Source organism: Miniopterus natalensis, chromosome 1, assembly GCF_054644295.1.
Source record: "Miniopterus natalensis isolate mMinNat1 chromosome 1, mMinNat1.hap1, whole genome shotgun sequence".
NCBI lineage: Eukaryota > Metazoa > Chordata > Mammalia > Chiroptera > Miniopteridae > Miniopterus > Miniopterus natalensis.
The window spans coordinates 183746496-183773564 of record NC_142081.1 but is presented as its reverse complement, the minus strand read 5'-3'; positions in this window follow the sequence as shown (position 1 = coordinate 183773564).

Sequence of the window (27069 nt, the reverse complement as noted above, 5' to 3'; positions counted from 1 at the left end):
GACATAATTATTCACTCACTCACTCATTCTTTTATTCTTAATTTATCGACTTATTGCCATACAAATATTACTATATAAATCACTTCTGGACAGAATGAAAACACTTTATTCCTTCATACGTAAACAACAGATTATTTGGCATTTAATAAGTACCATAATATTGAAAGATGAGTGTTTATTACTGTCAAATAACAGAGCTGTTTCAAAAAGTGAAATATTTGTAATGAAAATTCTTCTAGCTTGCTAAGGAACTTCTATGACACATTAACTATTGTGTCTTTTCTTGTTAAAAAGTATTTAAAAATAACTTTACATTTAGTTTCATTTAACATGGTATAAGTAACCTATAGACATAAAGTAGTCTAATTCAATATTTGTTTTCTCAGTCCTTCATTAATTTACAATAAGAAAGTTTTAGATATTACATATTTTAGTTCTAGATTGTTCCATTTGAATGATTTAATGGTTTCTCTCTGCTGAGATTTCTTATGCCTATTTTTCCCCTTTAACTCATTGAGCATAGTTATAATAGCTGTTTTAAAATATTTTTCTGCCAATGTGAACATCTGTGTTATCTTGGGTTTTCTCCTGATTGATAGGCTTTTCTTGAAAATAGGCTACATATTTCTGATTCATAATGTGGCGAGTACTTTTGCCTAACATCTTAAACATTTTGAATCTTGCATAGTAGATTCTATTGTATTCCTTGGAAGTGTCAAACATTTTATCTAAAAGAAGACAATATATGTAATTAGACTCACATTGCTTACTCTCCTTTTTGAGTGACATCTCCAACCTGAGTTTATTTTTTTAAACTGTAGCTGATATCTGTCCTACACCGGCATGGCTCAGAAATAGCCAGATTGGTCAAAGTTTATACACAGAATTGGGCTCTATGTCTTTGGCTCTTAGATTTTCAGGATCCCCACCCACTTTCCCAGGTTTATATAATGGTGATTTTCTATCAGAAATTTAGCCATCTCATTTTAGCCAGATGCCTAGATTTTGTTCAGTCACCAATGCTTCCAGGTAATTGTTTTTTTATGTGTGTATAATTTGTTCAGAGTTTATAGTAGTTATCTATGGGAGGTTTGATCTAGTAGGAATTTAATCCATTACCCTGAGAGCAGAATCTAGAGCTAGAACATTTTAAGAAAAAATTTAATAAATTTTAGGAAATCCCAAACAAAACAAAACAAAGAAAACAGGGAAGCTTCATATTAGAGGGGTATAGTATACCTGTTGAGTTGAGAAAGAATGCAAGTACTTTTAATAAATTAAAGAAACACAAAGAGAACATATAACAGTATGTCACAATAGACAGGGACGTATACTGTATGGAGAAAGAACATAGCTGAGAATGTTGATGATCATATTTTAAGTAAAAATTTGACATTTAAAAATGCCAATTACAATGCATTTTACAATCTAAGGTTTTGAATGCTAGATACTTTTGTGTTCTTCTAAGTACATTTGACTTTTGTTTTTGGACACAAGTTAGTCATTCAGAAGCAAGGTTTGTTACTCCTTTTGAAGCTTACTTTTAATCCTGGAATAGAAAAGAGACCAGAGTTTGTCACCGTGAAGCTGCTTTTTGAGATATTATTTTTAAGCTGTTAATCAAGAAACAAAAGGCTCAGAAGGAGTCCCCCCACTTTCCTGCCCAAAAGATTCAGACAGAGAGAAACACTGCTTCAGGAAGGAAATTTTAGAGTGTTTGCCTCAGACTAATCTGAATTAAGCTGGTAAATAAGAGGGCTTCAGGCAGGTGCCTGTGTCCCATTGTTTCTTAGTGGCCTAGCCAGAATTTTCCTGCCATGTGTTTTCTGCTCTTCCTCAACTGCCCGTAAATCACCCATTCTCACTACTGTAATCTTATAACCTTTCTCCTTTGTCCAAACTGTCTTATGTACCCAATGTTGCCTCACTGTCTGTAGAATTTTCATGGACTTATCATGTTTATGTGAATTCCCCATGCATCTGCCTTAAACTTTGATTTTCTCCCATTAATCTGTCTCTCTTAATATGGTTATTAGTCCAGCTTTGAATAATTTAGAAGGTGGGAGAAAAAAATTAATATTTTTTTTAGCCCCCATGATAGGCAGGGCAAGAAAAATATTTAGTCTGGGGTTAACTTTAGGTCTTCTAGTGAGGCCCTCTATCTGACGCTCCATGTGTTTTGGACAAGTGTTGCTGTTCCTTTGGCAGGGGGAACAGTGACTCTTTTTAGCCAATGAGCTCCGATGACTATTCTTTCTCCTTTCTGGTGCATCTTTTCAACATTTTCTTCCCGGCCTTGAGCATGCCGAGGAAGACTCGCTTGGAGTCTAGAAAGGAATGCTCTGAAGATCTCCCGAGCTTGCTTTCTGTGAGACTCACCCCTCTCCATGCACTACCTCTTCTCACAGCTCACAGGATCTGTCCTGTGCACTCGGGATGACTGGTTTCCTGAACATCTCACTTCTGTCTCTTTAGTTCAGGGAGGCTTCTGGTCCTGTTTGGATGACCCCCTCCCAGTTCTGTAGCTTGGAAAATCTCCAGGCAGGAAATGAGAAATTGTAGCTCTCACCTTGCTTGTTTTTTTTTCTTTCACAGGCTGTCTTGTGATGCCTCTTATCCAAGTCTGAATCTACCTTTTAAAATATATTTTGTCTATTTGTGATATGTTTAAAACAGGAGACTAAGTCCAGTACTTATTTCTTCAGTATGGCCTGAAAAGATTGACTGAAGAAGTACGTGAATAGCCTGGCCAGGCATGGCTCAGGGGTTGAGCGTCGACCTAGGATCCAGGAGATCGCAGTTCGATTCCTGGTCAGGGCACATGCAGGAGGCAGCTGATCAATGACTCTCATCATTGATGTTTCTCTCTTTCCCTCTTCCTTCCTCTCTCTGAAATCAATAAAACTATATTTTTAAAAAAAGTGAATAAATTTAAATTTGTAGTGGAATAGATGTTAAATGTCACTTCAAGATGATGGCTTACTAAAGTTTACCTATCACTTTATTTTTCATTAGTTAAAATTAAAATTAAAATTACATATACACACACACACACACACACACAAAAGAAGCTGATTCCTTTTAAGGGGGAGGAGAGAAGGCCTTCAGCTTCAGGTCCCTCAGGAGGGAATTTTCACTGCAATTTGTGTGGAAAGTGCTGTTCGTAGCTCACACCTGCAGGAGAGAGTCTGCCAATGCCCTGAAGCAGCTCTACTAGTTTGAGAATACTCTGAATTAAGTTATTATTTAATTCTGAAAGAAAATGTGCAGACACAGCAAGGACCTGTTACATTTATTTTGTTAGCTAAGTTGTTAGTGGAGACATTTTACCGGAGCCTATTTATTACAGTAGCTGGCTAACCTGTGTTCCAAATTCAAAGTGCTTCTTCTCAATGTTTATCCAGTCTAGAGATTATTTCTTTGAGTAGAAGTTTTGCTACCTCAGTTGCCTTCTCAGTTCTAGTGGGATAAGCCTCTACCCATCCAGCAAAGGTGTCTATAAAAATTAATAAATATGTAATCCCCATTCACTGGCCCGTTCCCCATCTCATTCTGTGTTGTTGTGTTCTATCTACAAAATAAGCTTTATCAAATATGCCAGTACATTTTATTTTTAATGTTTTCAGGACCTAGAAGGAAAAAAGTTACCATATTATTACTATTTTTAATCCCCTGAGCTTCTTTGAAGTCACCCTGTCCACATCTCTCAGTGTTTCATCCTTAACGTTGTTTCTGGGTCTGTTGCCAAAGGAAGCACTAGAGGGATTTATACTGAAACTTCTTAAAAAATATGCAGAACATTTTTAAGAATAAAGTGTAACTTGGAGCAATTCAAATCATTGTGCCACTTGTGATGAAAACGTTTGTGATCCTTAGGGCTGACAATTGGTAAAGTTTGACATTCAACTGATGAGTGAACCTCCCTCCACAAAGGGTGGTCATTGGACATCACAACCACAGTCACAAGTCATGTAGCTTTTCAGTCAGCGGTTGCAGATGCTCATGTACATGCAACGTGAAACCTGTAGCACAAAAATGAATGAATAAGTGTTTACCAAGGTATATAATAAAAAAGCAATTCATAAATCTATTTTTTCTCTGAATAGATTGTGTTTTTATGGTCATGATTTTTACTTGTATATGTTTATATATAGGCTTCTTACATACACAGTTTATATTTTATAAAGCGATTAGCTTTGGATTTTAAAAACAGATCATGTTATATCTCAATGGGATTGTTTAAGTTTAACTATCAGGAACCGAAATTAGCAATATTTAGAGACTTTCACAATGATGGCATAACCTATCTGAGAAAAATCAGAAAACTCAGAATCTTTTTTATTAACCCAGAGTCGATGTTATAGTCTTTTTACATATATAAGTTGTGTGAAAAGTTTCTTTAAGCTAGAGTGTGTTGTTTTCACTTGAGAATGTCTTATTTCATCACTTGTATAATTTTATGAAAAATAAATCTACCAAAAGGAAACAATCTAAATTAATGTCCAAACTAGTAATCTGGCAAAACAACTCTCTCTGGAGAAAAATATTTTTAATTAAATAATAACCCAAAGTATTAGAAAGATTAAAACCTAGAAGCATGCCAAAATTTGTGATTAAATGAAAAGGTTTACAATGGAGCAAAGTCAGAACTAAAATAAATGTGATATTGCAACATTACAAACTGTTACCTATACATTTTAACACTCTATTGTAAATGTAACAAGTATAGCCTAAAGAACACAGGAAAAATTCATGCAATCATTAATTTAAGTTTAATATTCTATAACATCTATAGAAAATTTGGTAGTATGATGATTTGGCATGACAAACAAACCAAGGAGAGATTTTCCAGAGTGACTTAAAAATTATTAAAGAAGCAAATAAAAATCATATTATTTTGGTAGACTATCAACTTATCCATGGTCCTGCCTTTCATTGGGCCAAATATTTCACAGAACTCTACAAGTACCTGCTGAGCACTCGGGTTCAGAGCAGTCACTTGAATAATTTTTTCTTGGGGGGGGGGGTGCTGTGCTACATTTTACAGCGGTTATCAAGGTTTTGATGATCATTTAGAGCCTTACATTTGTGAGTTGAAAAATTCTCTTCTCTCCTGAAAGCATGAATAAAAATATGTTTTTATCATCTTTATATATATAGAAACATTGGATTTTTAGGAACTTGGAGAGAGAAAAACACAACCAAAAATATGTCAAAATATTTTTGTCTCTAAGATTTGAAACAATTACTGAACGTCTCTGGGGCCTTCCTATTCTATTAAGTGAGGTTGATAATGTCACTCACAATGGGAATTTATGAAGATTCAAGAAATATTTCAAGTGTCTCTAATTGGTGCTCCAATGCTATAACTAGTATTTTTGTTGATGCCAATTCATTATCTTAATTATATCCAATTTCCTATAAGGCTTGAGTGAAGACAAAGCATGAAAAAAAGTGTTTAGCACAACTTCAGGGATGAAAGGCAGTAATAAGAATTAAAATTTTCAGATTTGTTTTATTTCAGTAATAAATGTATTTGTGTAAATGTTAAGGTATACACATTTTATGTATATAGTGTTTGATAATTTATTCAGCCCTCACCTACTAAAACAAATATACGCATTGTAATTTAAAATATAATATAGTAAGTATAAATATCATTAAATTTCTTATTTCTAAGTCAGAAAGTAACTTAATCATACAAATTTGAAAGTGAAGGAAATCTAGTTTTAATCTTTGTCCAATGAAACCAAAGCTCTCAAATATATTCTGTATATATTTGAAAATTAAAACACACTTTTAATTTTTTAACACTTCTGAACTCTTAAGAGCCTTCATGAGAATGAGAGGAAATTATCGTTGAATTGAAAGATAAATATAAGTGTCATTATTTTTCTGAAGATAACTTATAATGTTTATATTGTAATATGGACATAACCAAGGCCACAGTTGATTGAATGACCCTTGATAAAATTAATATAATTTTCTCTACCTGGGAAAATTGAAAGAAAACAAAATTTAATACACATGATTTTTTATTTAAAATGTCAGAATGGTTCTCTACTAGATCCAAAGGAAAAATAGACAGAGTTTCAGGCACTGACTCTAGGTTCCACACTAACCTATGCAGAGCGCCCTGGCATATGTCATGGACATTCGAAACTAGAAGTTGTCGTTATTTATTGTAAGATCTGGAGACAGCCTACCTGGGTACCAATCCCAGCCTTTCCAGTTATTAGTGGAGTAATTTGGGGAAAGTTGTATGATTTTCTGTGCCTCAGTTTCCTTTTTGTAAGATGAGGATAATAGCACCATGAAAGCGGAACTATTTAAACTTGAAAAAAACTTAAAGCAGTATTTAGTACATAGTAAATCTTCAATAAGTATTGGTAATAGTTTTCCTGAATTATTATTATTATTGTTATTATTATTATTATTTAGTAGTACTGCCTTCTCCTGATCCCCTGGACCCAGAAAATACCTATCATTTCAAAATTAAATTCCTATGATAATACTGAGAATATTTCTACTGCTAAACAAATGTTAAGTATAAATACTATGGAGAAGCAGAGTTATTTCTACTGATGACTTCATAGCTCTCTAACTGCTTTCCAGAGACACAAGGGTGTAAGCCTTGACCTATGAATCAAAGCATAAAGTCAGCCTATCTATTCAGTCTTTAGTCTGAGTGACACGAAAGGATCAATCAGGTAGAGGAATGATTAAAGCTGAGTTTCTTTCTGTACACTTACCTAGAGGCAAAATCAATGGGCATCCCCAGTTAATAATAAGAACTGATAATTGAATAAGTAATCACATACCTTTCTGAAGGAAGTTATGTCTCAGCCTAGAGGTAGTTGTGAGTCAATTATTGATAGCCTGATTCTAGCACATGAATATTTTGAAGCTTATTGTTAATACTCAAGATATAATGTCACCCATTTCATTTACATTTGAATGAACACAAAACTGCCCCTTTTTTGCCTCAATGCTGTTAGTGTAAAAATGTCTTAAAGAAGGGCAAGGAGGCCAGAGCTTATTAAACTTATAAAAAAAAAATAACACAAAATGTTACCATGTCAATCATGTAAAGAAATGAACTCTACTTCCAAACACCTCTTTTCTTTTCCTGGGCGTGTGGCTGATTTTTAACATGAGCCCAATGAAATTTTTACTGTAATCAAAAGCAAATGTGATTCATCCCTGCAGGAAAATATCAGGTACATTCTGGAACATTGGAAAGGTCAAAGTGTTTGGCAATAGTTATACACAGTTCTTTCCCTCTTGTCCACATTCATCCATTATAAATTCATCCATTAATATGTTTTGTGTGTTACCCTGATGAACAGTAACCCATACTACAGATAGAAAAGAATTTTCACATATCATATGTTAGAAAGAGTAGTTTAAAATTCTGTTGATTTCTGCTCATAGTGCAGAATACAAGAGAATGCCTTGAGATCTTGATTTTATTAACAATTCAGACCTGAAATTTATTATCAGGGGAACAGTTTTCAAACACATGATATCAGTTTGGATATCCTTTGGGTGACATATCTTTATTTTTCCTGATTCAAATCATTAAAAGATTCGATTAACATTATTTCAGGCCAGATTATTCGAACATATTTCAACTGTGTAGACTTCACTGTGGCAAAATTGAATGGATACCAAAGACATAGCAAAAATAATTAGGCACGTTCCACTTCAGAAAACATAATCCCTTGTGGCTTATGGCAAGACATGATGTTGGAAACTAATTGGGGTTGAAATAAAGTCTTCAGTATCTGTAAATTTCTTACAGCCTTCTTAGTCATGGCTGTGGTTAATATTGAAATCATATATGATTTGCAATTAAATATTCCAATAAAATTTTATTGACTAACACTTTTTGTGCTTGTGAGAAAGTGAATATTGTAGTCTTCCTTAAAAGATTCCAAAAGAAAAGTAATAGCTATTATAAAAGTAAAACTACAGAAAAATTAAGCATGGCATTTCAAATGTTTAATCTGACCTTCATGCATCCCAAAGGATGCTATCTTCTTGGATTTGGGAGTTTGCATGTGTAGCATCTCAGTGAGATGCGAAACAAAGACTTAAGGCTGAGAGTTTAACCCTGTGGATGTTAGTTTTATCCATGAAAATATGTGTCATATGATTTAAAAAAAAGAAAAGAACAAGGGATGAATATATGAAGAGGTCTCCGTAATGCATGGGCAGAGCAAAGATGCGCTATAAAGTTTGCTGATTTGGAGACAAAAGAGGTAACAAGAAACAGGTGGGGTACAGGAGGTAAGGGGCAAGAGAAAGATCAATGGTGTTAAGTGTCTCAAAGTTAGAAGTAAGGTGGCCACGGAGAACAAGCAGGTTTGACAATGAAGCGCTCTGGATGATGTAAATGTGTCAGCGCAGGTTCATCAGTTTCAGCAAAGGCACCACGCCCTTGGGATGCTGATAATAGGGAGGCTGTGCAGGGTGAGAGCAGAGGAGCGAAGGGAAGCCTCTGAGCCTCCTGCTCAATATTGCTACACACCTAAACCTACTCTAAAAACAGCCTATTAAAGACTCAACCTAGCGGGCAACAAGCTGGCGCGTAGGTAACAGCTGCGCCCGCCGCCTCCCGCAACCACGTCACAACTACAACTAAAACCCAGAACCACCCTCACTCAGAGCCTCCTGGGATCCGGCTGCACAGAAGCCCCACAGCCAGGGAGCTGAGGAAGCACAGAGACCGGGAGGCGGGGCGGAGACGCGGGCGGGTCGGGGCAGAATCGAGGAGACTCGGCTGCGGGCCCACACCCGGTGCCTTGGTTGAAACCAGGAAGGGAATCTTGGCGGCGGAGGTTTCCCGGAGGAGGGAGGGGCCCCAGCCCCACAGCAGCCCCCAGCGCTGGGCTCCAGGGCCGGGAAGAGACGTCCCCACAACTCCGGGCTATGTAACCAGCGGGGACTGTCCCTGAGGGTCGCGGAGGCTGCGGGAGCCCCAGCAGCTCCTCTAAAGGGCCCGGCACGGACTCACTCGGACGCGCTCCCTCGGAGCCCAGCGCCGGGAGCAGCCTGAAAGGACCCGGGACACTCGGGGGGGAACTAACCTGCCTGAGATCCAGGCGAGAGCTGGAGGGAGGCTTCCTCCGGCCAGTCCTCCCCGCACACAGCCGGCGGGCAGGCGCCATGTTTGAGTCGCCAGCACCTGACTCCACCTTTGGCCCCGCCCCGTGACTCCCGGAGGCCCCGCCCTCCCCAACTGCAGCTCATCCGGGCCATTTCCAGGGGCTTTTCTGTGCAAGTGGCCTCTCGAGCCCCATGCTTAGGACTTTCCTAAAATCCCTCAAATAAGCAGCAGCGGGCCCCATACGGCTTGATAAGCGGCCCAGGCCTGGCACTAGCGGCAGCTGCATTGGCTCACAGCTGGGCCTCTCCTGGGCTCCTCCAAGCCCAGCACAAGTAGCAGCCAACTACGGTTTGCTGTGTAGCTCATGCTGGGGGGCCCTGGGCAAGGCACTGGCACAGGCTGACTTTGCACCTCCCAGGAGGCCCCAGAGAGAGTGCACCTGGTGGGCAGACTCGACCACGCTGGATCACAATCCTACCACATCCACGAGTGACACACTCAAGGGGTGCACTTGGTGAACACCAAAGCCCCACTGAAGTAAATCCTGCTCCATAGGAGTGTCTCTGGCTGTAGTTGCAGCTGGTCCTCAAGGCCGATTGGCCTGGGTTGGGTCAATTCCTCCCAGTGATGCCAACAGCAACCAAGGCTCAACTACAACAGGACAGTGCACACAGCCCACACAGGGGAGCACCTAGAAGGCTCAGCTCAGGTGACTGGGGAGGCTGAGCCACTGGACCCTACAGGACACCTACTACACAAAGCCGCTCTACAAATTCCAGGAGACATAGCAGCTCTACCTAATACACAGAAGCAAACACCTAGAAGCAGCCAAAATGTGGAGGCAAAGAAACATGTCACAAAGGAAAGAACAGAAGAAATCTCTAGAAAAGGAACTAAATGAAATGGAGCCAAGCAAGCTAACAGGTACAGAGTTCAGAATAATGGTTATAAGGATGCTCAAGCATATTAGTAAGAGTATGACGAAAACAACTGAGAAAATTGATGACATAATAAAGTACCAATTTGAAATCAAGGCTACAGGAACTGAAATGAAGAATAATTTACATGGAATCAACAGTAGAGGATGCTGAGAATCAAATCAGCAATTTGAAACATGAGGAAGCAAAAAACACCCAACCAGAAGAGCATAAAGAAAAAAGAATCCAGAAATATGAAAACAGTATAAGGAGCCTCTGGGGCAACTTCAAGAGGCCCAACATTTGTATTATTGGGGTGCCAGAAGGAGAGGAAAGAGATCAAGTAATTGAAAACCTATTTGAAAAAAATGACAGAAAACTTCCCCTACCTGGGGAAAGAAATAGATTTACAAGTCCAGGAAGCACAGAGGGTCCCAAACAAGAGCAACCCAAAGAGGCCCACAGCAAGACACATACATCATAATTAAAATGCCAAAGGTTAAAGGCAAAAAAATCTTAAAAGCAGCAAAAAGCAATTAGTTACCTACAAGGGAGCACCCATACGACTGTCAGCTGAGTTCTCAATAGGAAGTTTGCAGTCCAGAAGGGAGTGGCAAGAAATATTCAAAGTGATGAAAAACATGGAACTACAACCAAGATTGCTCTACCAGCAAAGCTATCATTTAGAATTGAATGTCAAATAAAAAGCTTCTCAGATAAGGAAAAGCTAAAGGAGTTCATCACCACCAAACCAGCACTACAGGAAACGTTGAAGGGTCTTCTTTAACAAGAAGCTAATGAACAAAAGAATCTGACAAACTAAATAGATCCAGAGACATTGACGTATGTAACAGATGATCATATTTCAGAGGGAAGAGGGAAGGGGGATGGAGGGTGGGAAGAGATTAACCAAAGAAGTTATATGCATATATGCATAACCCATGGACACAGACAATGATGGGGTGAAGGCCTGGGGAAGGGGTGGGAGCATGGTGGAGGGGGTCAATTGGGGGGGGGGGGCAATGGGACATCTGTAATACTTTCAACAATAATGATAAATTAAAAAAAAAATCTAAGGCAATGACCATGAGTTTAACATGAGGATGGCCACCAGCAACCTATTTCAGTAAAGCTATGTAGAAGAGAGTCCAGTTAGAGTTGGCTTAGGATACATGTAGAAAAAGTAACCTGCAATTAGGGGATGTAAACATATCTTTTTAGAAATATTGCCGCGAGATATATATATATAGTTTGTCTGTAACCAAGCACATAACTGGTCACATTCAAAGTGTTTTGGAGATTATATGTATTTCTTTAGAATGTGACACTAAATGGAGGATTTTTAAAAATAAAAGTGAGCATGTAAGTTGGTTTAAAAATATTAATAATAGCAAATATTTACAGAGCATTTAATGTTGCCAGATAATTCTCAAAATTGATAGGCCCTCCTATCAGTGTTAGTTTTATTACTCATTGCTTTACTGAGGGGGAAACAAATATTCAATTGGGGTTATACAGCAGAGCTGAGCATAGAAAGAGCTTAGGATCTGAGACAAGCACACAAATAATAGAAGAAAGCATATGGAACGTCCATTTATTGGATCTGAGGAGTTCCGAAGAGCCTGACTGTGTGTATATGTTCAGTACGCCTGACCCTTGCTGAGGGACATGGGACTAAAGAACACATCTCAAAGTTTGCACCATGAAGTAAGCTAAGGGTGACAGAGCCAAGCAAGGAGAAAGGATTCCAACATGAGCAATACAAAGATGGAAACACTCACACTGCACCAGGGACAGAAATATCGAGATAAAGGAGGAGATGCAAGAATTGAGAATTACTTTTTTTTTTAATGTCCCTAATGAGCACTTACTGGTTTTTGTAAGGTGAGTGGTCAGGATAGATTAGACTGAAAAATATGAGGCAGAGATATATGAGTGATATAAGGGCGCTACAAAGTGTTGTAAAGCTTAGAAAGCGTGAAGTGGTACATAAAGAATGAAAAAAGTTTTTACAGGAAAACTACCAGTTAAAATGAGCCTTAATGGAATGGATGGAGATTTAATTACTAGGGATTGTAAGAAAGTGTATTGCAGGTAGCTAAAGCATCCTTAATACCTCATTCATTCATTCAATATATGTTTATTGACCTATTACATGTTCAGCACTTTTAATGTATTGTAAACTAGAGCATGAAAGAATAATGAAATACTGACTTAACACTGTCATTACATGAAAGCCAATGCTTTATAGTAATTATTCAAATTATTATTTCAGATTTAAAAGTCAAATATCTTAGAAAAGATGGTGTGATAAAATATACAGCATAATTTGCACTGAGTAACATAGATTATATATATATAATATATACATATAGCATGCATATTAGAAACATATATTCTATAATATAGCCAATATATTCAATATATGTATGTATTTTAATATGCTTTTAATGTATCTAGTTCTATAAAAAATATTGTTATATTACCTGATCTGTGCTTTTATATTTATAAATATAATTAAATATGTAGCATAACTTAAAAATTCATGATTTAGCAAAGCATCTATTTACATAATAATCATTTCATATAAATGCATGACTTTTTATGGAGCTCTGCAGACATTAAGTCTACTTACTACATTCTCCCCACAATGTTTGAAATTCATTAATTTCAGCCAAGGTTTGGGTGCAAGTTTAATCAATTCTTTTCACTGTATTCAGTGTTTAATGACTAATTTAAAAATTAGATTAATAATCCATAAACAAGATTCATACTCTATTACATATTCATTTACTCTTATTTTTTATTTTCTTAACTTTATTTGTACTGTTGACACTATTACAACCCTAATGAATGTCTCCCTTCCCCCTACTTTATTCACCCCCACCCACCCCTGCACCCCTCCCCTCTGGCCAGCACCACGATGTCTGTGTCTATGGGTCAGGCGTGTATGTTCTTCATCTAATCCCTTCACTTTCTTTGATCCAATCCCCCCTCCCCCCTCTTCTCTGACAGCTGTCAGTCTGTTCCCTGCATCCATGACTCTGTTTCTATTTTGTTCATCAGTTTATGTTGCTCGTTAGATTCTACAAGTGAGATCGTAAGGCACTTGTCTTTCTCTGACTGGTTTATTTCACTTTGCATAATAACCTCCAGGTCCCTCCATGCTATCGCACAAGTTACCCACTCATCTACTGATGGGCACTTGGCTGTTTCCAGATCTTGGCTAGAGTAAATAGTACTGCTATGAACATAAGGGTGCATATATTCTTTTGAATTGGTGTTTTTGGTTTCTTAGGATATTTTCCCAGAAGTGGGATTGCTAGGTTGGAAGGCAGTTCCATTTTCTTTTAATTTGACAAGATGTTTTAACCTTTTATTATATTTAATCATGTCCTTCTTTACTGGTATTTTGTTATCTTATACTTAGGCATATACATTATGCCTTCTGATTTTTCTTCCTTAATAAAAGGATTAAAACTTATACTGAGAAACAAATTTAAGTTTTAAGTAACTAGAATCATTAAACACCTTTGTGCTTCCAAAATATCAGGGTCTGTATTTAACTGAATGAAACTGACTTTATATTTATCTAGATTTATCTTTTTCCATAAAAGCAGTTTATTTCAAGGAATAAGTCACCTAGCTAACTGCTTTTAAACCCCTTCAGTGTTCTCACTTAGGGCAACTTAACTTCTAAATGTTGAACTTTTATCTCTATTTGTGGATTTAAAGTTTTCAAAAACCACTGAATTTCTATTTTTGTCTAGTCCCTTAATTCTAACAACTGGACATTGGCCTTGATCAAACAAGCAGGCCCCTACTTTGTACTCAGTTTCTGGTACATGATCTTTGTGTTATTGCCATATGCCTGGACACTGTCATGGTATTCTAATGGTGACCTAGTGCCTCAGCAGGGGATCTTTCTTTTTATCAGCAGAACTGCCACATCCTCAAATTCTATGCCTGTCCCGTATTCAGAACATTATATACTGTTGATCTTTGTTATTTTACTGTGTCTGTGCCCTGTTTTTATCTTCTGTTTGTACAATGCATAAAATGGTGATAATAGCAGTGCATCTTATATTGCTAAGAATATTAACAAATTACTTAGAAATATATTCCTATCTTGTAAGTGCTCATGCAATGTTAGCAGTTTTTATTATAAATACTATGCATTTATATGTTATCCCATATAGACTATTTATGATACCATTAGCATCAGTTTAGAATTGCAGCCCCAGAGGTAGGCATGGAGTATTCAGGATCTAATTAAATGCATCTAAACTATTTTCATAAAGAAAAAAATAACTTTTAAATTTAGCATTAATGTTCATGGCTAGAGAAAAAGTTTAAAAAATGATGGATTCAATTATGTTTCAGAAAGATTAGTCAAAGGGTAGGCATGTGTGGAAATACAGATGCAGATGTCTATGAAAAATAAGTAGGTCAATGCATCTCAAACTCAGAGACAAGAACTATAATCATGAAACTTTATCCACATGAAGAGAATGGACTTGCTATGCCACAAAGAGTCTGAGTGTATATATATTTGTGAGTTTGATACAGTTGTAATTAACTTAGTTATTAATAACAGGAGAGAAGCAAAGGGAAGGCCAAATATTATAGGCGTGTCATTTGGACAGCTTCACACTCCCCAGGGAGTCAGCGGTCTATCCCCCACAGATCACTGGGGGGAGGGTTTGGGTGGGGGGAGAACAGGTACATGCCCAGTAAAGTTGAGGGGATTAGTGAAGCTGCTGGCTGTCAGTCACACCTGGGAATAGGCCATTGACAGAATAGGTGTGGCCACTGCAAGGGTGCAACATTTGGGATAGTTAATCCCCTAAACAAAGGAGTTCTTTCTCTTGGCTCCTGGTTCCTCTTGGTAGACCCCTGCCTTGCAGAGCTCTCTGGCCCCTGGGTCTCCTATCTGCCCACAGAGCTCACAGCCATGTGGACCGCACACACGCTGGCCTAACGGCCTGCAACGAGCCTGATGCTGAACTGGGTGAGGCTGCGACATGGGACGGAAACTTTAGAGGCTGGCCTTGCTTTTAGTTCTACTATACTCCTCGGCTATACTCCTTCTAGGACTGGGCTAAGGAAAATGGGACTTTGGAGTCCAGGCGCCTGCTAGAGCAATGACAAAAAAATTAAATCTTCACAGGAAGATAACTGAATCCATAAACTTGAAAATGAATCACTTACTATGTCCAGTCCATAGGAAAACATTACTAGAGATGTGAGTAGAAAAATATGACCCATCGTGAAGAAAATAGAAGCCAAGAACAACTGGCTCCACAATGACCAACATGATGATGAAATGAGTAGATAAGGGCATTTAAAGCAGCACTTATACATTTTTTTCAAGTTCTTAAAAGAAACTATGCTCACTATGGATGAATTGGTGTATAATCTGAACAAAGAAATAGGTACTATATTTAAAAAGAATAAGTGAATAGAGATTTCAGAACTAAATGAAATAAAATATTTACTAACTGTACTTACATGAATACTGAATACAAGAGAGGAAAAGATGAGTCAACTTATAAATGCCACAATTTTAAAAATCTAATATAAAAAATGGAAATAATAAAATTAAACTAAAAAATTGTGATATGAGATATATCAAGTGATCTATAAACATGAAATTAGAATCCATAAAAAAGAGAAAGTAAAGTGTCATACAAATATTTACAGATTTATGGACAAAACCTGCCACATGTTTTTGGGAAATGTAGACATACTTCTCCAAGAAACTTAGCGAACTCCAAACAAGATACTATAAGAAAAATCAAACCTTGGAACTGGACCATCATCTGACTAGCACTAAAATATCAAGAAAAACTTTAAAGCTACTATGTCGGGTTCCAGCCCCAGTGATCCAGGGGTCCCCAAAGGTGTGGACGGCGTTGGCAAAGAATGAAGGAAGGACAGGGAGACAGCGTTGAGAGCATCATGAGAATCAGCTTCTTTTTTATTGCCTTGTTACTTTATTTCTACTATTGGATTTTATTGCTGGTTAAATAACATGACATCCTGCTTTTTTCCGGTTTCTGTTTGGGCCTTTCACAGTTAATGATTGTACTTTCTATCTGACCTTTGCTAAAGAATTTGCATCTGTTTAGGTATGTTAATTTTAGTCTTACCTATTGTTTATACTTCTATAGGCTATTCTACAGGTTAATCTCTAGTTTGTTATTTATATTCTGAAGTTGCTATTTTATTGCTCTACCACACAGCATAAAAGAGAATAACTCAGCCAGCTTTTCTGTGTGAAGGTTACGCGAGTCCTGAGTGAGGGCTCTGGAGCTGCGGGATTGTTCTTAGCTGCGGTGACTGCCCGCCTGCCTGGCACCGGCCTCGGTCTCTCCGCTACATTCCCCGCAGCAGCCGGTCCTCACTGTGACATCCTGTGTATGATTATTCTGTGTATGAGAGGGGTCCAGGTGCAGATTGAAATCATCTCTCTCCTAGACTGCTCTTCCCTTGTGGGGATTCCCAGAGTTTTCCATGAATATAAACATCCCCAGTAATGCATTCCTTGTGGGAGCTCCCTGGTGGGCTCCCTGTGGATGGCCCTGCGCCCCGAGTCAGCGGGGGCTCGGACCCAGGCCTCCTCCCTGGTGGGAAGGTCCCCGGGGCAGGGGGCCTAACAAGCCCTAACTCTTCTGCTGACAGTCTGAGTCTAAGCTCCTTACAGGCGCCACATGATATCTTTGTAACACTTGGGGCTTTGACTGAGTCATTGTCTTTTCCAGCCCCATCCAACAACCCTGCTAGGGAAAAGTTTCCAGCTGGGGCAATGCCCTTTTCTGGTGCAGTGACTCGGGTAAGAACACAGAGCGTCAGGAAGGGGAACAAGCAAGGGAAGAGGGATATGCCAGACACCAAGCCCCATGGAGCACTGGCTGTGCCGATGTCCCTCCTCGAAGGACCGTGTCGAGCAGCAGGGATGGAACGGCTTCCGGCACTACTAGAGAAAAATGACAAGGGAACAATAATATATAAATTATAGTTGATTGCTTATCAGAGTTACTGACGACTAAGATAAAAAAAAAATCTTACAGAACTGTCACCTTGGAATTGTATATTCTGAAAAATATTTTTCAGATATTAAGCTGAGCCCTCGCAGGTGGGGCACAGGGTTAAAGCGCCAGCCGTGCCCTGAGGGGTGGGGAAGCGGCTTCCTGCCGAGGGTGCTCCCTGGGCTGAAGGCTGACCCTCAGCCCGGTTGGGGCTCATGCAGGAGGCACTCCACCGATGGGACTCTCACATGGATGTCTCTCTGTCTCTCTCTGTCTCTCTCTCCCTCCTTTTCACTCTCTAAAGATCAATGGAAAAAATATTCTCTGGGAAGGATCAACAAATTAAATTAAAATTAAATTGCATTAATAAGATAAAATATTAAGATAAAAACTACATTTTTGGATAAATGTACACTGAGAAACTGATTACTGGCAGACCTTCACCCTACATTGCAAGCAATGTTATAGGTTTAGTTTTTTTCCCCAAGCTGAATCTAAATGACTTAAGATGATATAAAATTATTTTTACAAATTTACAGGAAAGAATAAAGAGTGCTCTATATCATAAATATATTGAGATATTTATAAGTATATAAATAAAAATTTTAAAGGCATAACTATTAAAAGAAAATCATAATAAATTTAGTGCAATATTAACTAAATAGAATGAGATAGGAAACTATACATATTGTAATGTTAAGCTAATGACTAAAAAGTAATACAAACTGTTTTATAGCTAGAAAGCTAATAAATAAATATGAAATGTTAAAAAATGTGTTTAATAAGAACAGATCAAGGACGTACAAAAGGTTAGAGGAACACAAAACAGAGAAATGGGAAAATGGTAGACACAATGTCACCATAGAAAATAGTATGTTAAATATAAACGGAATATCATAGCATATGGTACTCTAAATGTAAATGTAATAGAACTCCAATGAAAAAGGAGGGGCTGCCAGATTAAATAAAAATTAGGATTTAATTGTATCCTATCTAGAAGAGATGGATTTTAAACAATAAAGACAAGGTAGGATAAATGTAAAAGGTTAAGATAAACTGTGAAAGGAATAATAAAAAACTGAGATGGCTAGAATTAAACCACTATAGAGGCATTTTAAGACAAACTATATACAAGATCAGGAATTTAATAATGATAAACATGTAAACATTATGAGAATACAATAACAAATGTTTATGTACTTAATAACTGAGATCAAAATATATAGAGCCACAACTGAACTGGGTATCATACAGGAATAAAAGAAAAACTATGGAAATGGTCAATAGCACTTGGATATGGGCTGTGTATTGGATTAACACACAGTGTATTAAGATTGTATTAATAATACATTCCTGGCTTCAATCGTTGTTCTTTGGCTGGGTCAGAGAATGTTCTTGTTCTTAAGAAACGCATATTTTAGTGTTTAGGTGGAAAAGCCCATGGCATCTCCACTTTAGTCTCAAGTAGTTCAAAAAAATGCACAGATGACGAGAGACTATAAAGGAAATTGTGTTAAATACTTAAATAAACAGTGAATCTGGAAAAAGGACATACTAGGGTCTACTATGTACTATGCTGACATTTTTTTTTTTTTTTTGTAACTTGGAAATTATATCAAAATAAAATAAGAATTTATTTTATTTACAGATGGAAATACATGATCATTTGACAGACTGTAAACAGCTTAGTTGACAGACTGTAAACAGCTTAATTTTAGAAAACTAAACATATTTTGAATGATTTTAATTTATTAGACTTATAAGAATCATGTACTGGGGAAGATTTTCACTTATTATTTCAAGCTTGTGTCTTCAGGCACTTTAGTGGTACCTGAACATTTAAAATATATACAGTAAATTAATCTTATAAAGTTTTTCAAGTGGAGGTAATTATTGAAATATTAAGTTCATTTGTTCTAATTGTGATGTCTTTCCAGAAAGTGATATATCTTTGGGACATGAAGTTTAATAGATTGATAAGTAACAAGGCATATGGATATGATTTAAAGACAGCAATAGCTACTTTTTCTAATTTGTTTAACAAAAACTGACTTTTGAAATCAACATGTGACTTGTACTAATAAAAAGAAAAGAAAAAAAACACACACATTAATTTCATTTCACTGCCTGGACATGTTCCCTCTCTGAGACTCACCCACTGCAGCGTTGCTGCTCTGCTGCTACGCAGTTTACTCACTGCTAACCGGCCTTCCTCAGCTCTTTTTCCCCCTCTTTTTCTTGCAGTAGGATGTCTATCCCTGTCTGGATGAGCCAAATTCCTGTTGTTTCAAGTTTAAGTTGAGTGTTTATAATGTAAGATTGACGGAGAAGAGGAGGGGATCATTCAGAGTAGATAATTCAACGTATGAAATGACTAAGAATTAGAAAAATGTATGCAAGTAGTTACCACTGACTCTCTCCCTTTACTAGGCAGCTGGCATCCTGTGGGGAGGTTAATCTTGTTTATATCTGAAGTATGTTTTCATAATTTTTAGCATCATTTTTATTTTATCATATCTGACAGCACTTATCAACCAAAGACACCATATTGTGACCTTGAATCTTTAGGGCGCGTCTGTGAAGTGGCGCTTGTCTTTGGTTTTGTAGAGAGGGAGTATTTGTCCTGATTGCTAATTTGCTTTTCATATCACTCGATGTTTTAGAATCTTGACATAACTTTAAGTTGAAGTAAAGAAATGTGCCAATGTGGAGAAATATATAAGAACAGAGTGTGTGTTTTTCAACTTTTGTCCTCTGAATTAAAGTAAAAAAAGAGGCCAAAGTTTTATAGTATAAACTTATGCCTCCCAGATGGGCTTATTATTAAAAAAAGATAAGATAAGTAGTTAATTTTCTATTGTTTAAATATGTCCTAACAAGTCCTCAGGACAAATTGATGGATGAAATTTTAAGAATTATCTTGAAAATAAAGTAAAGGACGACCTTCATTCTCCTAATGAACAAAATAAAAGTTTTGCTTGCTTTTCAACAAGCTTTAATTTTTAGAATAGATTTTGGCTTATAGAAAAATTGAGAAGCTGATATAAGGAGTTCTCACATACCCCTCACCCAGCATCCCCTATTATTAACATTTAACAAAATACAGTACATTTGTCATAATTAATGAACAAATATAGATACATTATAATTTACTAAAGTAGTTTCTTCAGATTAATTTAGCTTTTAACTAATGTCTTTTTTTCTCTTGCAGGATCTCATCCACTCTACCATATAACTTTTAGTAGTGATGTCTTCTAAGACTCCACTTGGCCATGACAATATCTCAGATTTTGTTTTTGACCAGGAATTCTCAAAATTGTCAGAAAGTGTATCATGACTGTGAAGCTCTTTACATGTTGGAGCTGAAGCCTGAAGTCTAATGACATTTACTACTTCTCATTGGCTAACGCCTTCAATGTCTCTCTTATATATGTTTGAAAAAAGAAATTATGATTTGCAACATTGTCTTAGCAGTACATAATTTTTTAAATTAAATATTTGATGAACAAGATTTAAAATTTCCCAAGGAACTTCAAAACATTTAACGGAAGGTATTTTTTTTCTTAAAAAACTGTTTTTAATAAAAGGTTCAGAAAACTTTGATACCATATGCCGTGTAGAAACACTCCCTGCATCTGTTATCTTACTGATTGGTTAGAAATGCCTTGTGTGAATTGTGCATTTGAAGCCTCCTTGGTTGCTGCCTTCTACTACAACCTCAGTCCTAAAGAAATGCAATTAGCCACCAACAAAAAGTCAGTTTTGGAAAAAATAAATACCAACTTTCTGAAGTAGAAAATGAACATACTAAAATAAGATATCTTGTTTTTTTGTAATTGAACAAGAGCTACCAAATCTGGGAATCAAACTTATTGTAAAAATGAAAATATATTTTCTGACTTAAACATGCCCTGTAATCAAATAAATACAAGCCAAAATGATAGGTCACACAAACTTCTAGTTAGCAGGAATGCTCTCTTTGTGAAGCATGATTAATACAATTTCTAGAATAATGGCATGTAATACATATCAAAATAATATTAAATGTATCAACTTAATGATTCTTCTCCAAATATTTATTAAGCACATGCTATATACCTAATACTCTTAGTGAACAAACAAAAGGGTGATACTGATCTTTCCTGAAGGAACTGATGCTCCCAGTGTTACAGAATGGATGCATCGGGAGGAAATGTTACAAAGCATTGAGTCCAACATCTACATTCAGAGACCAGGAGACTGAAAACCAGAGAAGTGGTCAGGATCTCCAAACCCTGGACCTTTGCCATAGTAGAAGAAAAAATGTGTGCATTGAAAAAATAAATAAGCATACAAACAGAAAAACCAGTAAAAACACAACTATGATGCAAGGGATAATGTTGTATGTTATCAGAGAGTGCTAACAAAATGCTATAAAAATTATTTCACATAAAATAATTCAAAAGCCATTTCTACACTACTTAGAAATTACTACTTTAGTAGTCAAGTGATGTCCTCAGGGTTAATAGAATTCAAGATGCTCACTAAAACTTGAAAATATATTCAGATTACCTAGTCATTTAAAAAAAAACTGATTTAGCACACTTGCATCCCACTAGAAAATTTCTAGTTTTTTGTTTGTTTGTTTTTTGTTTTTGGTCTCTATAGCTTTCTCTCCATCCATAACTTCCTGTCAAAATATTTCACATATAATCACATCTTGGCCAAATAGCTCATACCTGTCTTCAATGTTTCTGTTCCAAATAGGTACCTGTAACACTTATCAAATATTGAGTAAACAATATCCTAGAAAAATCACAGCACTTTTAGTAATCATCTGTTTCAAATAATATGGTCCCCAAACAGCAGTTAGTAGAATGTGTGTACTTTTACAACTAGTGTGTTTGGCAGTAACGCTAAAATCAACATTTGGTGATAAAGTCATTTCTGGCAGAATGTGCTATTTTTGTCAAAGGCAATATATGTGTTTGTTTGAAGAAATTCTCACAAACAGTATATTCTGAGGGAAAATATGCAAAACTTTGGTAGGTACCTTCTTATATGGAACCTAATATTAGTCTTTGTCCTAGTATTAATAACCTTGTTAGTTTATACTAGACCTAGTGATTTTTAAAAAATATTTTAAATTAATTGATTTTAGAGAAAGAGAAAGAGGGAGAGAAAGACAAAAAGATGGAATATACAACTTTTGAAAGAGACACATCAATGTGAGAGAGAAACATCAATTGATTGCCTCCTGTATGTGGCTGGGTGGGGAATTGAACCCACAACCCTTCAGTGCACAGGATGATTCCCCAACCAACTGAGCCACACTGGCCAGGGCTGGGCCTAGTGATTTGCTTGTAATGAATAGAATGTGACATGCTATCACTTCCATGATTAGGTTACAAAGGGCCGTGACTGCTTGCTAGCCTTCTCTCTCTGGTGGCATCTCTCTTGCCCTCTTGTGTACTCTGATGCAGCAGTCTGCAATGTTGTACGTTGCTTTATGGAGAGGGCCTTGAGGCAAGGAACTGAGGTCTCTGTTCAAAAGCATAGAAGGAGCTAAATCTTGCTAACAGTCAGGTGAGTAAACTAGAAGCAAACCTGATCTAGCCTTGTGATGAGTGCAACTAAACTGTACAGGTTCTTGGTTTCAGAAACTGTGAGGTAATAAGTAAATGTTATTTTATTCCTGGAATTTTGGGGATCACTTGTATCATAACAATATATAACTAATACATTTTTCCAATGAAAAACTGATTCTAGTGATGACATGCATCAATATGTGCCATGATAAAACTTTTTGCCTCAATTGTTATTACCACAGAGTAATTTGCCCTGCCCCATGTCATTATTTCAAGGATCCAAAAAGAAACTAAGGTATAAAAAACTGAGTTGATAAATACCTGGTTTCTAAGGGGTATTTCTATTTGGAAAGGACAAGGTAACTGGAAAGACATTTTAAGTTCAATAAATGTCACTGAAATTAAATACATTGGACACTACCCATTCTCCCTTCCACGAGCTTGCTCACCAATCCTGACTGTGAGATGTAAATGTACCTAGGGAGTAAAATGATTCTTGGAATGTGACAAAGGTTCTCTTCACTTGACAATGGCCATCTGCAAGTTATTTCAAGGTTCTGAATTCTCATCTTAGTGGAAAAGTAATTATAAGAATATCTCAGCTTTTAATGGATTTTAAATGATCTCAAAACCCTGTTTGTATTTATAATGCATAATTCTTTTATATTAATAGCAGAACAGATATGAGGAGTAAATGTTATGAAGCATACAATACACCAATATCTCTTCGTGTATTTGGAGTCTTATGCTTACGTTTTTAATGCATGCTCGGAATCAGATTAATTTTCTCATAAGAAGCCTTTGCAATTTAGCTGAGAATACCTAAGAGAAATGTGTACTATTTCTTTAGAATTAATGCTATTTTCTTTTTCTTGCTTGGTTAGCATAACCCTTTTTGTTCAAAATTTGTTGGAAAGTCACTTTTGTAACTGTAATACAAATATTTTCAAGCATATAAAATGTTTTGTTTGCTAATTGAAATGGCAAAATTCTTCTAATCAGTGGTAATATTATGTACAAAAGTTGTAAATATATAACAGAAGCATTGGGGAGTATTTAGAGTTAATAACAATTTGGTAAAAACTGTGATTTTGTTAGATGTTGCAAAACTGCAACACTGTAAAAACCATTGCAGATTTCACCAAAAGTAGGTGAAATAAAGTTAGTTACAATTGTGTTGTTTGGTGCAAAGAATGCATTCAGATATATTTACTGTGATAATGATGTAATACAACAAAATAGTACATGTTGATCCGTGCAGCTTGTCATATAGTTAATTTAGAGTAAAAAATGTGTATTGTTCATTAAATGTATATATACACACACATACATATATATATAAGGTAAATAGATAAATAGTAACTGGATAAATAGATTAGATGATAGATGATAGATAGATGATAGATAGATAGATAGATGATAGATAGATAGATAGATAGATAGATAGATAGATAGATAGATAGATAGATAGATAGATAGATGATAGATAGATAGATATAGATAGATGATAGATAGATAGATAGATAGATAGATAGATAGATAGATAGATAGATGATAGATAGATAGATAGATAGATAGATAGATAGATAGATAGATAGATGATAGATAGATAGATAGATAGATAGATGATAGAGAGATGATAGATTGATAGATGATAGATAGATGATAGATGATAGATAGATAGATAGATAGATAGATATAGATAGATTAGATAGATAGATAGATAGATAGATAGATAGATGATAGATAGATAGATAGATAGATAGATAGATAGATAGATAGATAGATAGATGATAGATAGATGATAGATAGATAGATGATAGATAGATGATAGATAGATAGATGATAGATAGATATAGATAGATAGATAGATAGATAGATAGATAGATAGATAGATAGATGATAGATAGACAGACAGACAGACAGATAGATAGATAGATGATAGATAGATAGATGATAGATAGATAGATAGATAGATAGATAGATAGATAGATAGATAGATAGATAGATGATAGATAGATAGATAGATGATAGATAGATAGATGATAGATGATAGATAGATGATAGATAGATAGATGATAGATAGATGATAGATAGATAGATAGATAGATGATAGATAGATGATAGATGATAGATAGATGATAGATGATAGATAGATGGTAGATAGATAGATATAGATAGATAGATAGATGATAGATAGATAGATAGATAGATAGATAGATAGATAGATAGATAGATAGATAGATAGATAGATAGATAGATAGATGATAGATAGATAGATGATAGATAGATGATAGATAGATGATAGATAGATAGATGATGATAGATAGATGATGATGATGATAGATGATAGATGATAGATGATAGATAGATAGATAGATAGATAGATAGATAGATAGATAGATAGATAGATAGATAGATATAGATAGATAGATAGATGATAGATAGATAGATAAATAAATAGATTAGGCAGACAGATAGGCTAAAATAATCCCAACAGTTGTCTTTGATAAGCAGAGTAGTGTACAAAACAACAGCCCCAAACCCTACCCCTTTTAGAGCTTATATTCCAGTGGAGGGGGTGGGGGATACAGAAGATAAACAGATAAATATGCGTGGTATGCCAGATGGTTACAAAAGTTAAATGATATAGGAAGAAAGATTGGAGAGGGGAAAAAGTGGGCAGTCGAGGGTGGGAGGGAGTGTGACAGTTTTAAATAGTGTGGTCAGCAAAGACTCCTTGAGAAAAACACATTGGATCAGACTGAAGGCACTGAGGAGCCAGCCACTGGGATAAGGAAGGGGACTCTTCCTGCTTAGGAAACAGTTAATGCAAAGCTTGAGGGAGAATGGTACCTGTTGGGTTCCAGGAAATTTTCATAAAATATCTTACATTAATATCTAATGTAAGATGATCACAAAAATTTTAATATGTAGAGGCCATTTTAGACTTTGTTTTTATCTTAAATACCTAGTTCTTTTAAAATTAAAATCATAATATCTATGTAAAAAGTTTAATAAATTCAACAAGTTAAAAATAATTAAAGTATTTTGATTTTACAATGCATTTCACATTCATTACAGCATTTAATGGTCTCAAAAAAAACTTGTAAAATAATATTGCCTTTATAAAAAAGGAGAATATGAAGTTAAGATAATTGGATTGGATCAAAGTTGCCTGAGACATTAGTGAAAGATTGTAGCTATAGCCACATGAGCAACTAAAATTCCAGTATTCCTTATTGTACAACAGTTCCCAATTATCAGGAGAGCTTAAAAAATGATATCTGTGATATTCATTGCATTTATGTAGTTATTCTTACCACTATATATTATGATATGATATAGTAAGTAGCTGTGACGCTCTCCCTACAATATCTTAAATTTATTAGGAACACAAGAATTTTATATTACCAATGAGGAATAATTGAACAGTTATTATTTTTGTGTATTTTTAATAACCATGTCATAAAAAGTAAAACTATTATTAATTTATCAGAAATACATTACTGACTTATGTAAATTGTATGATTGCTTTAGTAATTACATTGTCATATAGAAAATAAAGTTAGTCACAATATAAATTTTGCATATTAAATCTTGTATATAGCACAAAGAATAATCCTTAGTATCTATTTTATAAGTTCTTATCAAAAGGGAAAATTATATTAAATTATAACCTGTATGAAATATTTTATTTCATATTTGGGGAAACTTTTAAAAATACAGTAAGCCCTCAATGCTGTTGATAGGTTCTTGGAAGCTGAGACTTTAAGTGAAACAATGTATAATGAAACCAATCTTGTCATAAGCTGATTGATAGAAACAAGAGTAAAGTTCCTAAGGCATAGTTCTGGTCACAAAAAATCACTAAAGTTCTAAATAAAAACGCCAAACACTTCTAATATTAAACGTTGAAATAAATGTGAACTCTACGTACATTTCAGAAAGATTCATAAGTATGAGAATTCTTTTCCAACCTGCTTATTCCAGTTCGGGGAGGGGGGGGTGGCCAGAGCCTATCCAGGCCGCTCAGGGCACAAGGTAGAGCCCACCCTGGACAGGAGGCCCTTCCATTGCAGGGCCGCTCACACCCCCCCCACCCCCACACACACACACACACTCAGATTGGGGCCATTCACACATGACAGTTCACCTCACATGCCCATGTTTGGAAAGTGAGGGGAACTGAACTACCCAGAGAAAACCTATGCAGACATATGGGGAGAAACTTCAGACTCACACAGACAGTGTCCCTGGCCCGAAATATTTGTTGAACGAAACAACCTTATTTGAGGAACTGCTATATTAATGAATTTTTCTAGAAGAAATCTTTAATGTGTATCAACTCAGATATATTGTTGTTATTTTACCATCTACATGTGTACTCAGTAAAAAAAAATGAGTATGAACATCTGCTAATTGAAAAATCAGTTTTAAAA